Below are 12,146 nucleotides of genomic sequence, written 5' to 3'. Positions count from 1 at the left end.
GGCCATCCATGGTACACAGCCTCTCCTCCCACTGGAACAGCGTGCCATGAAACCTCATCTCTCACGTTACAATGCAACTCCATTGATTAAGGATGGGAAGGGTCTCGAGAAACGTGGCTGAGATGTGCTGCTTCGTGTTTTGCAGAGTCCTCTAAAGTCCTCACCAACACGCTCAGTCTCCTGGGATGTACCTTGGCACTGATGGCACTGCTTCTTTACAGTTGGCTCCATAACCAGCTGTCCCTGGAAATTTAAGCTTAATTACATTTTAGGTATTGGCTCGAGAGAGGCAGGAGCTGTGTCCCTTGAAGGATGTTTTTCTGTTATCCAGAAAGAAGTGGGGTTTTGCAGTGATTGAAGAGCTCTCTGTAGGCAGCATGGCTTGCCTTTCAGGTTGGGTTGAGCAGGCATGTTCAGCGGTGCTTCTCTCACCTTTTGTCTTTCTGCCCTTTCCTCTTCTGTCTCCAGCCAAAGGTGCTTTGTCCTTTTGTCTTGTGTTTAAAACCTGCAGAGACTCCTGCTTAGCTTTGATCTGACCCATGTCCCTTGCAGACACTTTTCTTTTTTCCCCGCCTTCCTTACAGAGTGAGTGGCAAGTCCTCTCCAGCTTGGTTGCCCAAGAGTTCTCCAACTGCTGTGTCAACATTTGCTTTCCAGGCCACCGATTTTCTTGTAGCACGGTGACCAGCGTTCACTTCTCAGGAACCTCTCCTGCTGCAGCAGGCAAGAGGTGCGCTTCCCTCACTGGCCATAAGAGTGTGTCATATTCTGTTTATGTCTCGGCAGCTGTCCCCGAACAAGGGACGTTTCTGGATCCAATGAATGGAAAAGCAAACTTGTGTGTCTGTATGGGAACTCTAAATCCAGTTATTAGATTGCCATAATATGGGGAAAGGAAGGAAAATAAAGCACAAACCGTGAAATTGCCTCCTCTCGCTGACTGAGCTTACCGTTGCTGCTAGTCCCTTGGGTCAACATACACCAAAGATGTTCCTTCATCTCCAAGTGTTTGAAGAGGCTACTATTTGGAAGGACAAGCTGCTCTGCCAAGTGTAAAGGTGCAGTCTGACTCATGTGACAGAAGACAGGATCTGGAGTTATTTCTGTGTAGCATCCCTGGGTGCTGGGTGTGAGAGGGAGTCGGTCGTGTCTCAAGGTAGGTGTTTAAGGCAGGTTGAAGGAATTGCTCCCTGGAGATCCCTCTCTGTCTGCCTCGACTGCACAGGGAGTTGTAGAGAGATAATTAGATTTCAGATGTAGTCTACCCTAAATAAAGAACAGAAGCTGTAGAGGATTGCTGTGGGTTTGCTTTTGAAGATTTTGGCCTCTTTTTGTCTGTAAAAATTAGAAACTGGGAATTTTACAGAGCTTTCTTGGATTTGGTCCAGAAACACCAGCTTTGCTGTTCTCTAGGAAAGGGAACCCCTGTCTTATAGATGTTTCTTACTCTTTCCCTTAAAAATAAAAAAAAATTAAATAATAATTTGCAGGTCAGTGTGCCTCTGGCACCTGGGTTTGTCTGCTTGAAGCACGGGACACTAATCCCAGAGGAACCAGACACTAGCTGGAGAGCTGGGTGCTGTTGCTGCATGAGTGTTTTGCCTAGCAGGACGGCTGCAGGCTGGCAGAGAAGAGTTAACTGGCGGTATCTAGACTCGGTGTGCGCAGAGCAGCTGCTAATCTGCAGATGAATGTGTTCCAACAGGAAAAATAAATCTTGTCTGTACCTGTGCTCGTTTGCTCCCGCCAGAGCCAAGTTGCAGAGCTGCCTGTCAGCCTGGCCCGGGGCCGGCTCACGGGCTCCCGGCACCGGCAGCGCCGGACGCGTTTCTCGCCTGGCTCCAAGTCAACGTCACTCCTTGGGTCGGAGGATCTTGTGCAAGCAGAATGCAGCTGGGGGGGTCAGTGCGTGCGTGCGGAGGCACCAGGGTGAAGCGACAGCCCATATGTGGTTTTGCAATGCGATCTCTCTCTGCTCGTGCACTCGTCAGCGCTCGCTTACCTGCCCCATCGCGTCCGCAACGCTGTTTGCGAGTCGCTGCTCTCCAGCTGTCCTTGCAAACATGTAATTCGCAGCCGCGTCATTGTTTGTTTGTCTCCCAGGTGTTTGCAAGCATGTTTGTGAATTCTCTCAAATCTCAGCATTTTAGCACAAGCACTTATTGACGCCACCGTCGCCCACCCGTGCCGCTCCCACGGTGGGTGAGCCCCCAGCACGGCTTTGGTGATGATGCACGTGGCACGGCGAGGGAGTGCGCAAAGCAAACCCACGCTGCGTGCCTTGTTCAAACAAATGCCTTTTGATCCAGCAGTCTTCAGCAGAGAAATCCAAAACTAGACTAAACAAAGCCAAAAAAAAGAGAAGAAAGATTTAAGGCGTGCTTTCCACAAGGTGAATGGTCATGTTTCTGGGTTTCTTCTTCTTTGGCTTTCTTAGCTAGCCCTTAGCTTTTCTCTGAGAATCAGACTGCGCATCATGAATTTGGGGAATTGAAATAAACCTGGAGACATTTGCCTTCCGCGCAGCAGTCGCTGTTATGGGATAAGCATTTGCAAATGGCAGCTGTTCCGTTGCGGTCGGTGTGGTGGGGAATGCAGGGGAGGAGAAGCCACCTCTGCCACTCGCCAGCACTCACAGGGAAGTGATGCTTGCTAGACAGATCAGTTTGTGAAAGAAATGGTTAAAACAACAACAAACCTCCCTGCAAAAAAAGTCATCTAAAAAAATAAAAAGTCATCTAAACCCCAAGAAATGCCATCTAATACACACTCAGTGTTGGCCTTGCCTTGCAAGCTGATATATTGTCTTTGCTACAACCATGAAAACAAAATCCTTCAGCTTGAGTTTTTCCTACTGGACAGTGTCTGTGAGAGAAACCATTTCCATTTCTGGGCCTGGAGTGTTAAAAATGAGAAATAACTTCTTTGCTTACAGCTAACCTGTCAGAGGAGAGGCAGATCTTGGCCATCACGCTTCCATCCCTGTCCAAACTTCCTCAACGTTTGGAGCAGACAGATTTGAGCTTTTCTGTCATACATGGCTCCAGATGCAAAGCTTTGTTCCAGCTGCTCTGAGAGGCTTTTTGGATCTCCCGCTTGGCTGGGGACCATCTCCGACAGGAACTTTGGGAGCAGAGCCTGGACTTGTACCTTCTGCTTAGAAAAAAACCAAACAAAACACCTCGGGGCGGAGAGCATGCAGTCAAGGTGCTCATCTCTCCTGCAGCCCTCTTCTGTGCTGACTTCTTCCAGGCTAGTGGGAGATGCTTCTTCCCCTCTGCTTCTTGCATAATGTCAGTTATAGTCAAGCCCTCATTTTCTTTGGGTTTGTATTCTTTTTTCCTCCAACTATTTGATAATTTATCTCCTTGTTCCTTGTGATGTGCTCTTTGCCTCATCCTTGCTGTTTCTGCTGTTTTTCAGAGCAGCTAAAGGAGCTAAGCTGTGGGTGAGTCCGTGCCATCCTGGCCGTGGCACTGGTGGTATGGATGCGGCCATAAATCCTGAGATTCAGATGGAGCTTATCTAGCGACAGCCACGCACTCATGGGTCTGCTCAATGCAAATAATTTGTGATGGATCGCTAGGTTGGGCTGCCACAATGCAGGTTAGGGGCAGGTGAATCGGAAATCGCTGCAGAAAGACAAGGACATTTTAGTTAGCCGTGTCCATCCTCCACTTTGGGTGTCTACGGCACAAAGTAGGAAAAGGAAAGAGATGGATTCAGTTGCCAGCAATTCACTTAATGAAACGCTGCTGGGGCTGCGGCAAAGGCTGTCCCCGGTTTCTGGGGGTCTCTGTGCTCGGGGGTGAGGCAGATGGGCACAAGCGGTACTGATCATGGCTGTGCTGCCCATGGAGCTGCACAGCCGTGTTTCTTGCATGCGCGCCCAGGGCTGTGTCTCCTCTGCCCGTGCCCTGGATGGGACACTGGCAGCCTTCACAATCTTTTGATCACGCCTGAGTAATTTACGGTTGCAAGTTGGTATGAGATGCACTGGGACTTGTTGTCTTCCTTAAACGCTATTTTAAGAGGGGCTGACTTGTGTCCCACTGTACCGCAAACAAAATTGACTTTTCCAAGTTTTCCACCCCTTGGGGAGAGTCCTTTTCCACAGGGTAAGGACTGTCCCCAAAGGTTGGGAGAGCTGTTTCTTGGGCACCTTTCTGTGGGGAATGCACTGGAGCATCCCTCAGGGCCAGGGAGGTGCAAACCCTGCCAGGCAGCTGCAGAAGTTATGGGAGGAGGAAAGGGAAATGGAGAAATGAACTGCCCGGTGCTGTGGCCACTGCAGCCTCCCTGCTTTAGGAAATAAGCTGAAGGCAATTTCCCTCTTTGTACCATGGTCCCCTAAACTTGCATTTTGTACCAGCTTAGTGCCTGGCACCTGATGCTGTGAATCTGGATGGAAAAACCTGCCGTGGGATGCTACTTTAGGTTGTGCAACGAAGCATGTGGCTAATAATGAGATGACAGGTAAGGCTCTTTTGGGCTGGGATCACCTGTATTTTGTTCTCTGTGCGGATTGTCCTGCTCCGCGACTGCCTTGCTGCAAGATGGCAGCTACTCATAACCTCTTCCTCCCAGCGCCCTCCAGCAGTTTAACCAGCGCTCTCCAGCAGCAGTTATGGTAATTCCTGGGGTAAGCGTGCGACTGATCAGAAAACGCGCCAGCTGCTGTGGGAGTCTCCTTTCCTGTGAGCGTGGTCCAGCGCAGCCCATGGCGCCGGGGGCTTCTCCTCCCCCCAGCCATCCGTTGCTCTCCCGCTGCGTGCCGTGGCTCTCCTGAGCTGCTGGGGAGCGGGGACTGTCACCGTCCCTGGCTGGGAAAATGCTGTGCCCGGCTGGGGCTGGAGGGCACAGCTGCTCGATGGAGGTAGGACGTCTCCAAAAAGGTGCCTGCTAGCTGACCCCGGCTTTGGCTTCCCTCAGTTCCTCTGGTTTTCTTACTGCCTCTTCTTGTTCCCTGCGCAATCGTGTGCTTTGCTCCTCCAGGTGCAGCTCCTGGCTGCAGCCTCCTCTTCAGAAATCCTTTATTTCATACCACAAAGGGGGTGTTGCAGCCGGTGTGGCCCTGTGTCCCTGGTGCCATGTTTGCTGTACCCTGGCTATTTGTATTCTTTGGTAATTGCAAAGCTAGGGAATCTTATAAGAGGTCTAGAATAAAACCCAGCTACAAGTTAGCGTGCTTAGTGGCATGACAGCAGGCAGTATCTTATCCCACCTTTCCCAGGTTGGAAAAGGTCCCTACGGAATAAATCTGGGTCACCGGTAGCTTCTGGCGGGCTGTGGTGTGGCCTGAAATGTCCCTGTGGGAGGAAGCAGTTTCAAGAGTGATTTAAGGGCTTTAAGGTGTTGGGGGGGAGGCTGGGGACAGGCAGGACCCATGGCCATCTGCACAAGGGAATGCCCGTCTGCGTGGAGGCTACTGGGAAGTGATGCGTTGTAGGGGACCAGTTCCCATCTGGTGGGACTGCTGGTGAGCTGGTGACCTGTGTGTGTGGGGGGGATGACACGACACAGGGGAGATGCAGGTCCTGGGCACAGCACAGTCAGCAGTGTACTGGGGATAATAGCCACTGCGCTGTTTTGCAGGTGGCTCCAGGGGTACCGCTCCTCAAACAGGGCTTGTGAGTGTGTTTCAAGGCTCGGCTGCTGTGTCGGTGGCTCTGGGATCAAACGGGGGCACGTTGTGTAGCTTGAGTATTTTGCAAACAATTAAACTGCAATTTGTGCCAGCATGACTGCTCTTACTCACAACGTGATGACAATTAAATGAAGTGCAATGTTTAATGACCAGTATCTCATTTTCTAGAGGGCGATTGAGGTTTCTTTTTCACACTCTGATGCAAATTTCTTTAAACTTAAGATCTACTAGAAGGAAAAGGGAACGATTCATTTAAGACAAATCACAAAAACTTGCTAATTCATTTAGGTGTGTGCTCTGTGTTGCTGTTGTCTTGCTGCTGCAGGCTTTATTATAGGTCTGAAAAAACTCTCACCGTGCTAAGAAGTTTGTGGGTTTTTTTTTCTGGACACCGAAGCCATGACCCTCACTACAAACTATGCAAACACAAAGGGACAGCCTGACCGTGCAAGGTGGTGCTTTTACTAGCAGCTGCTGATTGGGGTCAGGCATATCACAGGGGAGGATCACAGCAGCTCCCTGCTCTCCCTCTCTCCTCCCCAGATTCCCTAGCTGCAGTGGATGATTTAAGGTTAATGTTCCTTCATTTGTTAATTTAGTTGTAGCTATAAAAAATAGACATCTTACAGGGAATGGTAAGAGGATGTGCAAATTCAGCAACAAGAGATCGAGAACATTATATTCCTGTTGGTGGTTGTGTCTTTACAGGTTATAACAGACTTGAGGATGGACAGACATCTCTCTCTTTTGACGGCTGTGTCCAGCACAGGCAGGTCTTCATTTCCAGCAGGACCTCTTAGGTGGTACCACAATACCAATTAGTTAGGAAAGATTTGATGTATTAAAAGATTTGATAAGTTCAGACTATTAATGATTTCCAATAGTAAACAGCATCTGTAGTTTTTTGCTGTGTTGTTTTAAAGGGCTGTGCCACCCTGGGCTGCTACCTTGTAGGAATTTTGGTCTGATGTAACTGTGAGCGGTTGGTGTTCGTCATTGGCTTCAGGATACTGCCCCTGTAAGGTCAAGTGAAATTATTGTACCTTTGCCTTTTTCTATTTTAGCTTCAAAGAACATGTTCCTATAGCTCTAAATTATTATGAAAATCATCTTTCACTAGACTAAACTTTGAAGCTGCAATATTAACCATTTTATAGCCCTGTGATAGGTGTTTCTGTGGTGAAGACACAGCAATGTCCTCTTTCTGTTTTGACCCAGCTCGTTCGCTACTTTCGCATCTAATATTTTAATGCTGTCTCACCCTATGCTACACTCTACTTTTATAGTTCTTTTCTTTATTTGTGATTCAGATAACTTTTGTATTACCAACATAATTAACTTCGATAACATATTCTATGGAAGAGAAATACGATGTTTTGAACTTGCTTTGTGGTTCTTTTACCATCTCTCCCAAATGATTTTATTTCTCTACTTCGGCACTAAATAAGACCTGGTTTTCTTCCTTTTTAAGGACATTGACTTACTGATTTCTACATGAAAAATTCACCAGCATTAAGACTACTCATTAGTATGCACAGCTATAGCACAGGATGCTTTATTTTTTGACAGCTCCAGCTTCGTAAACTTCTCTGTAAACTGTGGGGGAAAAGCAGCCATTTTAGTACATAAGTGGGCTGTACTACAAACAGACACATTTCCCAAGCAGGAACCGATCTGCAAAATATTGCCACTTTGCATGAAATTAGGAATGAGATTGACTATCGTGTCTTTAATTAAATATGCTAAGTGAGTTGATCAAAAATGGCCAAGCTGACAAAATGAAAGTATCCTTGATCTACATCTAAAATATTTTTCAAAGGAAGTTGTAGCTTTTTATCATGTCTTCGTATTCCAATAGCTGGCATTGATTTCAGCCAGTCAGCTTGCATCTACTGGTGTTGATAAGGAGACTTTGATAATATGTTGATTTTTTTTTTTTTAAATAAAGCTATTTTTTCCCCCAGAGATGAATGGATTTGGGGTCACCTTGTTGGGTTTGCCCTTTTGTATTCAATGAGTGACCCAGAATCTCCTGCCCCTATATATTTATTTATTTTTGCCATTTTGGCAAGGTTATTGGCTAGATATTTTATCAGGGACTATTTCCTCTGTGCCTCTGGCTTCTGAAAATTGAGTGTTAACTTTGTCTGGCAGTTAGAACCAACTGCACAACTGCCAGCAGCTCTGCAATGCTTGTCAGCTCACCAGAGGGGCTGCGGGAAAGGGAAGCTGCCTCTTGTCTTGGGACAACGTTTTCCCCGCAGCTTTGACCCAGAAAAAAACGCAGTGCGTTACCTCACAGGCTGCTATCACCATTTGTCCTCTCCAGTTATGTGCTTTCATCCCCTCGCCAGCTCCTTTTCCACCTGCCCTTTGAAGCACTGATGGGATATTTTCTTCCACCATTTACTGCAGCTCGTCTCAGGCTGGGCAAGGGTCTCTCCTTCCACCCAGGGCCCAGTTTTTCTTCATCTGCTTGTCTGGTTTGGTGTGCATGCATCCAGCCAGCAAACAAGGGCAGTTTACTTTACAAAGAAATATGATTTTATTTATTACAAGCCATTTTAAATAATTTATTTGACTTTTAAATTATCCTCAGCATTGAACTCTCATCTGCTTTGCACATGGAAAGCAGCACTTACCAAACAGCCTTTATTGTCTGGGATATCCCCGGCCCACAGTCAAACCGTTTTGATGTTCTTCTGACCACTTTCATTTTATGTCGTCCCTAAGGCTCGGCCAAGCTCCCTGGATTTCCCAAGCAGGCGGTAATTGCTATTCTGGAGGCTTTCTGAGCTGGCATTATACGGGCTGACCTCCTGACTGACCTCCCAGGCTTTCTGAATCTGCCTGGGCACAAAACATGAGGGCGTGCTGTCCTTCTTCAGGGTCTCACCTGCAGGACGCAGTTGGTCCTCCTTATTCCTCGCCGAAGCCTTCTAGAGGCTTGTGTCAGTGTGAAAGGGACTTCACAAATGCCATGCCGGGTGTGATGCTCTAGAGCCTGTAAGCTCTAGGAGACTGTGAGAGATGGTGCTCTTCCATCAAGCTAGTTGGAAGTCGTGTACAATTTGAAATCCGTGCTGTTAGCTGAAAATAGCCTGGTGTTGCTACATCACTAGCTCTAATGTTAAAAAACAACTGCTGCCAATGAAGAGGTCATCTGTGGAGAGACTGTATCATGTGCAGCATCCCTTCTTTACCAAAGTGGACCCATGGAGAGCAGCTGAGGAGGGACCTCTCTCCTCGTGTAAAATACTGTGATGTATCAGCATTACAAAGGTCACATTTTTCTTAATGCCCACACGCAGCACACATTCCTTCCCAGAAACTGGTCTCTTGATGTTTGTTTTGCGTTTTAAACAAATTTCTGGCAAAACTTCTGGTATGTCTTTGGGATGTGTCTTTAATCTGATCCCACTTCAAGTTCAGTTCTTCATAGGCACTAGCTGAAATGTATAAATAATTGAAAATTTAATGGTTGGAGTTATTCAGTAATAAATAGGTTGGTTAAGTTAACTTTGGGTAAGACTTTGCAATAAAGACCTTTGCCCTTCTGTTTACAGGTACTGTCCGTGCTGTCATCCGGGTTGGAGATCCTTTGTCACTGTTTGTTCATTATTGGATAAACTAGACACACAGAAACAGCTAGTTACACCTACTTGATACACACGCTCAGTTTTCTTAGGATAATAACAAGGCCACAATTTTACAAAGTCTATTCAAGTTACTGCTTTGGGGCAAAGCGGTGTTTTGGGCTTGGGACGCGGTATATATTGAAGACAGAAAGTGCTTGGATCAGACCTGTCCTCTGTTCCTTCAGCAATGAGCAAGTATGACCAAACCGTCCCCAGCCTACTGGGATGAATAGTGTCCTCTTAAAAACAAGCAGACCTCCTTTTTGGCACCTTTGCTGTCTTTTAAAAGAGCAATATCTGAAACTTAGACTTTTTGGCTTCTTTCCCCCATTGCACGCCTGTTCTGCAACTGCGAGCAGCTAGCTGGGTTTGCGGTGCGACTTCCCTGTGGTTTAGGGGGCTGCCGGCCGGGATGGGTTTGGTGGCTCTTGCCTGAGTCCTCACGCTGGCAGGAGCAGCGCAGCTGGTGGCAGAAGGCCGTGCATCCTTCCTCCAGCGGCTCGTGTTGTTTCGCTAAGGAACAGCTCTAGAGGGATGGAGCGCAGCCGTAAAGGTCCCATGGGGGACAGCAGAGTGCGGTGCAAAGGGCTGATGTCAGGCAAGCTGAAGCAGACTTTTTTACGTAGACTTTAAGGTGTCTCATGTAGCTATGCCGGTAAGCCGTTCTCTTTCTGAATCTTTTTTGTTTTTAGCATCAATGCTTTGGACGCACCATAGCAGAGTAGTTCTCCATGTTAATCTCTTGTTGTGTACTTCCTTTGGTGGTTTTTTTTCAGGTGGTTTTTTTGGTTGTTTTGTTTGTTTGTTTGTTTTTAGTTTTAAATATCCCACCTTTAGTTTGATAGTTCAGAGAAGGTCCCTTTATTCTAGAGTATGAGACAGGAAGAAGAGATGTTCCTGATCAGTCTGTACGAGACATTACTTCAGGTACTTTTATTCTGTCTCCCTCGTTGTTCTCTGAAGATAATAATCCCAATCGTTTCGATCTTTCCTGAATTGCCATGCCCTTGATCCTACTTGTTGCTCTACTTTGAATCCTCTGACATTCCCTGTCTCTTTGAGATGACTGGACCACAGCAGTTTGCTTGAGGTTGTACCACAGATCTATGTCAAGATATTCTATCTTTTTATTGTTCTTCATCCTATCTTATCTGCTTGCTTATTTTATCTGCATGCTGAAAGGATGGAGTTGTTGAGCTTTCTGTTGCACAACAGAAAACAAGGCTGGGTGGCACTTGGGGGCAAAGCCAATGATCTAGGTTACTTCCTAAAGCATTCCTTGTATATTTGTCTAATCTGTTCCTAAAGACCTCTGGTTACTCCACAGCCCTATAGGCCATCCCAGTGTTTTGTGACCTTTGCTATTAGCACGACAGAAAAATATCTAACCTAAAGCCTCCTTGCTTCAGTTTACATCTTATATACCTCCCATGGGCAGGGAAAACAGCTTTTTCTACTTTTCTGTGCAATGGCCTCTTACATATTTGAAGAGTCTCATCATGTTTCCCCTTTAGCATTCTCCTTGGGAACAAGTGCAGTTCATTCAGGCCTTTTTGCTCATGTTTTCTAGATCTCTTACCATTCTTACTGTCCTTTCAGACTGGGCCATGTCTTTCCTGAGCTTCATGCCCCAAACCAGACATAATCCTTCTAGCCGAACCCTTAACAACAGTGTGTAGACTGAACGGAAATGATTCCTTTGTGTCTTACAAGCTATAAGCCAGTTCATACATAACAGCATGATGTGCACATCAGTTCATGTCCAGCTTGAGCTTGTGAACAACCGTGCTGCCCTACTAAACCATCTTCTGAAATATTGCTGTCCTGAAGCTCAGCCACAGATTCAGTGCAGGTCCTTTCCTCTCTCCTTACTGTGCTGAGCTCCATCTTCTCCGGCTTACTCCTAGGCTATCAAGAGGAGGCTGAACCTGGACCCCAGCCATTCTTGCAGCCATCTTCAGCTTGGTGTAATCTGAAAACTTAGCAGTCTTCATCCTCCAGTTGAACCACTGAATAGTCTGGTACAAGTCCTGAGCAATTCCGTTCAATGCATCCTTGTATTTTGAAAGAAAAATCAGTCACAACTACTTTCACGAAGGGTTTAATAATTAGCTTGCGTTGGCCTTAGAGAAATTTCATCTAGTCCACTTCTCATTTTATCAGAAAAGTAATTTTCTCATGTGCCTGTCAACAGCTTTACCTTCTTGCTTTTCCCTGCCAGGAACCCCCCACCTGAAGCTGTACCTTAGCCATTTTTAATTTGTAAGGTATCTTAGCAGTTTGCCTTTTCTCCTAAATGCATAACTTCATGCAGATACAATGAACTTCTTTGGCTATTATATTGTCCATTCATTTAGCTTTTTTGAAGGTTCCTTTAGTCCCCTCTGGGGCCTGGTTAACTTATAAATTCATACCTGTGTTTTCTATTTATATCTATCATATCCCAGTTTAGCATTCATCTTTTCCCAATCTGTACTGTAACAAACAACATGAAATGGATTTAGGATGGAAGGCTGAGGCCTTTGCTGTTAATCTGATGCCCTGAAGAAAAGTGACTACCTAGCTTTCCTCTCTGAACAAATGAACAAATTCTGACATTTTAAATTGTCAAATATATTTTGGAAGACAAAGTAAACTTACGTTTTTCCTTATTCCTTACCTTACTGATAAAATCAATAATTCTAAAAGATTAGTGAGATCTGATTTTCATTTACAAAACCTTACTTGTCATAACATGATCTTTCAAATATTTTGAAAGGCCATTCTGACCAATTTGCAGGTGAAGATGTGTGGCTGCACAGTTTTGCTGGCAGCCCAGTTGTTTCAGCTTCTGACCGTCATGGATATACTCTATGTGATCT

The sequence above is a fragment of the Harpia harpyja genome, chromosome 7, assembly GCF_026419915.1.
Source record: "Harpia harpyja isolate bHarHar1 chromosome 7, bHarHar1 primary haplotype, whole genome shotgun sequence".
Lineage (NCBI taxonomy): Eukaryota > Metazoa > Chordata > Aves > Accipitriformes > Accipitridae > Harpia > Harpia harpyja.
Note: the sequence above shows the minus strand (reverse complement) of the source record.